The 5,565-nt window shown below is 45.7% G+C and overlaps 1 non-coding gene across 1 annotated transcript; it reads right to left on the reverse strand.

The window, feature by feature from the left end:
- Positions 1–5,072: 5,072 nt before the first annotated feature.
- On the reverse strand, positions 5,073–5,179 carry LOC126010476 (U6 spliceosomal RNA). The gene has a single exon (XR_007496503.1). It is a non-coding gene; the product is annotated as a U6 spliceosomal RNA (small nuclear RNA).
- Between the last annotated feature and the right edge of the window lie 386 nt (positions 5,180–5,565).

The raw sequence follows: 5,565 nt of genomic DNA on the forward strand, positions 1-5,565 counted from the left end.
TATATTTTAACTGACCCATATCTTTGGAAACAACCACCAAATAGGTAGAACAATAGTTGCAGTGTTTATAGGGAATTCCCTTCAGCTGTGACAAATGTGTTCTCCCTTCACTATTTGGATCCATTCCCCCAAGAGGCCATTATAATCTACCTATTGAAAATTGGATTTCTTCTAGAATTGGGGCAGCAAAAAACATTGTTCTGAAATAGCCACTGTTCTAATCCCCCTCCACAGTCCCATCTCAGCCATTGATGGACTGAGTGAGGATAGAGAAGCTAGAGAGAACTCAGTTTTGCAAGGCACCCAGCAAAGGCTTGGGGATAGGGGCTGAATTCTCAAAGCATCTCACTGCTTGACACTAACTGTTTCTAAAGAGGACTATGGAAATGCCACACATCTGCACCCACACAGCCAACAAATGTGTCTCGCTGTCTCACAAATTCAGAACATGATAAAAACACAATCATCTTGACCACACCATTCCTGAGCTTATGCATACAGTCTCACAAATTCCCTGTCCCAGAGGCCAACAAGCACTCATTCTCCTGGTCTTCAGCATAAGAGGCCCTGCTAAGCTGAAATGCTGTACCTGTTTTCCTGACACTTCTATGTACCCTGTTTTGTACATGTCCATTTCCCCCAGACAAGTATCACATGAGGGCAGGAGAAAACTGGGGCTGCTTGAGGCCTATGCAGCAAAGAAGTTCAACCAAATGGACCTGAATGCATCCATATTACCAAAGGGACCCTCCCATGATAGAATGGGCCCTAGTGAGTTTTTTGTTTTTGCTTTTTTGGTTTGGTTTTGAGTCCCATTTAACAATGCTGAACTCAAGGAATTACTCTTGGACATCAAATGGGGTGCCAGAACTGAGCTCATGTTGGCTGCAAAAATGGCACATGCCCATCAACAATAGTCTTGCTCTGAACCAGTACATTTTTTTAAGACTAAGGAAACCAAGTCATGAATATGCTGTTCAGGAAGGAACATAGAAGGAGCTGGTTAGGGAAAGCAGGATAGGCAAGACGCTTGTCTCTCAGCAAGATTCCTCTCCTGAAATTCTTGCTTCCCAGAGCCTGCTGTTGGGTTTGCAGTCTCAGGGGCTGTGTGGTGATGTTTTAGAGAAGAGTACAGTGAAAAGAGTTTCCTTTGTGCCAGGAAGAGCCAAGAGTCATCCAACCCAGTTGAAGACACACCCAGGAAACTGGACCAAACCCTGAGGTTCTTAGGGTGGGGCCCACAGCTCTGGTTTAAAAGATGCAGACCATAAAGACATTTTATTTCCTTTTGCCAGGCCTTGGAGGTGCTGAGAAAATTGGGGCTGGGTGGCTGTGACTGCCAGGCTCTCTCCTAGGCCTGTGTCACCATGAGGAAAGAAGCCAGAGACAGTCAAAGGAGGTTCTTTGCATGTCCTTGCTTAGATGCATATGCTAGACAAGGGGAGGGGAGGTTTCCTGTCTTTTTGGTTGGGGGCTGTGTCATGTCAGCCTCTTGGAGAAAAATCCAGTCATAAAAATAAAAGAATGAGTAGAAAGCACCCCCTGATCTGAGTCACATTCCTGACCAGAGGAGGAACGAGTCCTTCGCCATTCATTTGATTAGGAATGAGTGCATTCCCCCATTCATGACTCTTCCCTTTCATAGTTTCACAAAAGACAAAGCTATAACTATACTTCATTTAGTTACAATAATCAAATGCAGGTGCCATAACATTGGCAGCACTGTGTCGTCAGTTTCAGTCCCTCACAAGCCAAATGCTGGGTCTCAGGAGCACTTGGTGAAGGAATGCCACAGATCCTTACAATCTATTGAGCCTCTTTTCCAGCTCATCTGAGACCGGAGCCAGCTTGACAGATTGAAGGCATGTACTGTAGGTTTGATCTCTTGAACACCAGCAGAAGTAATGCCTAAACATAGAGCTGAACCCATCAGGTAAAAGACCAAACCAAAAAAATAATTTAAAAACTTTAATTAAAAATAATAAAACAGGGGGCCGGAGAGATAGCATGGAGGTAAGGCGTTTGCCTTTCATGCAGGAGGTCATCGGTTCGAATCCCGGCATCCCATATGGTCCCCCGTGCCTGCCAGGAACAATTTCTGAGCCTGGAGCCAGGAATAATCCCTGAGCACTGCCGGGTGTGACCCAAAAACCACACCAAAAAAAAAAAATAAATAAATAAATAAAGCAGGGGCCGGAGAGATAGCATGGAGGTAAAGCGTTTGCCTTGCATGTGGAAGGTTGGTGGTTTGAATCCCGGCATCCCATATGGTCCCCTGAGCCTGCCAGGAGCGATTTCTGAGCATAGAGCCAGGAGTAACCCTTGAGCGCTGCCAGGTGTGACCCAAAAACCAATAATAATAATAATAATAATAATAATAATAATAATAATAAAGCAGGGTCTGAAAGATAATACAGAAGATAAGGTGCTTACCTTGCATAGAGTCAACCTAGGTTCAATAATTGGCACTCCTTATATTCCCTCAGCACCTCCAGGAATGATCCCTGAGCATAGATCCAGAAATAAACCCTCAAAACTACTAGGTGTGACCCCCCCAAGCACAAACAAACACACAAAATAATAAGACAGGGGCTGGAACAATAGTACAGTGGGTAAAGTACTTGCCTTGTATGCAACTATCCCCAGTTTAATCCCTAGTACCATATATGGTCCCCAAGAACGGGAATCCCAACACCTCGACAGAGCCAATAGTAAGCCCTAGTCACTGTATATGGCCCAAATACCAAAATATTATTACTACTAATACTATAATAAAATCATAGAACAAATGCCCAATAAACACAAGGACCTACTCTCTATGATGTCACCTTCTTCGAAAGCCACACATCCAGGTGCTGCTGTCTCTGAGCTCAAGATAGACACTGTGCTCTTGTATAGGCATGTGCAAATGTATGAGTGTGCACACAGGAGAGAAGACATGTGCAATGAAAGCCTCGCATTCTTCGTAACTGATTTCAAACAATAGCTTCCAGAGAATTCATGGCTAAGGGCTCAGGCAAAGTCAAGTCCTGCCAACTCCAGGACAAAGAGTTTCAGCAGCTAACATGGGAACAGAATGATGTCATACCCCTTCCCAGGAGGCTGTGCTCAAGTGGGTCCTTCTCAAATTCACATTGCTTGCTGACAGGCACCAGCACAGCCTCCACTCCGGGGGAGCATGGCCAAACCCAGGAACTGATGCCAGACAGAGCTTTGTGAGGTTTGACCCAGACAATCCGCAGACAGGGCTCTTCAGCCAAAAAGGGGCTGAAAATCTGCATGAGGAGTGGGACCCTGGCTCCTCCTCAGGGCATTAGTCAGCTTACCCCACAGCTAGTCCTGTGACTCACAGCCAGATGGAAACTAAGGGGCCCCTCAATGAGCAGGGGCAAGAGTAAGCTACAAAGCTGTACCCCTCCTTCCCATGGTGAGAACATCCTGGGAAAAGGCTACCCATCCCAATCTTCCAGGGCCTCATCCAGCAATCTCATGGGGTGGACCTGACCCTGAGGAAAGAAGCTGACCTGTAGAAGCAGGTGGCTCAACTGTGCGACCCTGACAGTCTCTGCACACCTCATGAGACTCTGCTGAGCACTGACTGGAGAAAGGAATCTCTGTGGTCCTCTTTGCAAACCCACTGTCCCACACGAACATGTGTGCACAAATGCACATACATACATGTATACATAAGCACATGCATACATATTCAGATACACACCAGTAATTTTACTTTCTGCTTCCTTGGAGAGAGGCGGTAAAGACACAACTGTCCTCAATGAATTAATATTTGATTAACCCCTAAAATCACTACATATATCATTTAAAAATAGAACAAATAATGCCATCCATTATTAATTTATTCTACAGGCAATACTTCCACACACAAATCAAGAATCCTTTAAATAACTCCTACACTACAATAACAACAGCCTTTGCCCTACCCCAAAGTGGTATGGGAGGGAATGGAGAAGGAAAGAAAATGTGATTCTTGCTATATTTAGAAGCTATTCTCTTTGAATCTTTAGCTTGCCTTCTGTTTGAAGATGTTTGACAACACCATGCTGTAACCCTATGCCATTTCTGGTACCCAATAGGACTTGCATTAATTTTGATTTATTTTGGGCTTGGGGCTATACTGAGCTGTGCTTAGGGTTTATTACTGACTCTACACTCTGGGATCCCTCCTGGCAGGGCTTGGGGAACTGTCTGGAGTGCTGATGACTGAACCCCGGTCAACCATGTGCAAGGAAAGTCTCCTATCCCTCCACCCACTATCTGCTCCTACCCCAAGTAGGAGGCACAAGCTCCTGACTCCCACAAATTGGTGTCTGCAATGCACCATCTGACCAGCACTCAAGACAAATTTCCTGAAATTCCTGACACTGGGAAGAGGCACCTTCCACCTTGTGTAGTGGACTTCCATTGTTTCAGGCCTGCCTCTGCCTGATCTCCTGAGGCAAGGACTTTTATTGCTGGCAACCTAGCACTCGGAGAAATCTATGATAAGAAGGGGAGGCAAGGAAGAAAATAGGAAGGAAGAGCAACTAGCTGAGTCAGAGCAGAAGAAGGCTGCAATTGGTTGATCCAGCAGAACTCAGACATTCCACAGCAGGTTTGAAAAATCAGGAAGATTGGGGCAGGAGTGATAGTACAGCAGAAAGGGTACTTGCCTTTCATGCAGCCAACCAGGGTTCAATATTTGGCATCCCATATAGTCCTCTGTGATCCTGGAGCTCAAAGGCAGAATTAAACCCTCAGCACCACTGGGTGCAATGAAAAATCCAAAATTAAGTCAATAAATAATAAGTAAATAAATAATATTCATGTGAAGATTTGAAAAGAAGCTTCTTCAACTGTCTTCCAGAGGCCCAGCCCATGAATGCCCAGCGTCCATCTGCAAGAAAGGTTTGGATGGGCGTCGACATTTACCTCTGTCCCCAGTGTCCTGCTTGCTCAAAGCTCTGGCCCCCCTTTCTTCCTTCGCCCTGTGCATGCAGGAATCAGTTGGATTCCTCACTCCGAATAGGAGTCCTCTGCACACACAGCCCCTGAAACTATTTCTTTTTTTTTTTTTAAATATGGAACGCTTCACGAATTTGCATGTCATCCTTGCGCAGGGGCCATGCTAATCTTCTCTGTATCGTTCCAATTTTAGTATATGTGCTGCCAAAGCGAGCACCTGAAACTATTTCTACCCCCACCCACCAACCTGTTCCTGGAGTGTTTGGTGCCCAAATTTTCTTAACCTCAGTACATCCCATTTTGCTCAGCAGCCTAGGGTCTGTGTACAGGAAACTTTCCAGGGCATTTTCAGCTCCTCATGAGGACAGAGCTGTTCTCCACACCCCCAACTGGCACCTTCATGCCCAAACACCAAGACTATTCAGAATCCTCTTTTTTTTTTTCCTACCACAGGAGGCCTCAGTCTTGCTCTAGCTACCTGGGCCTAGAGGGTAGGGAATACAGCTTCCTTGGGCCCTGCACCCTCACTGCCTGAGGGTGTGATGCCACAGAGAGAACTGACATACCTCAGAACGGCACCTGCCTTATTGTATCAAGAGTCTT

Source organism: Suncus etruscus, chromosome 5, assembly GCF_024139225.1.
Source record: "Suncus etruscus isolate mSunEtr1 chromosome 5, mSunEtr1.pri.cur, whole genome shotgun sequence".
In the NCBI taxonomy this organism is placed as follows: domain Eukaryota; kingdom Metazoa; phylum Chordata; class Mammalia; order Eulipotyphla; family Soricidae; genus Suncus; species Suncus etruscus.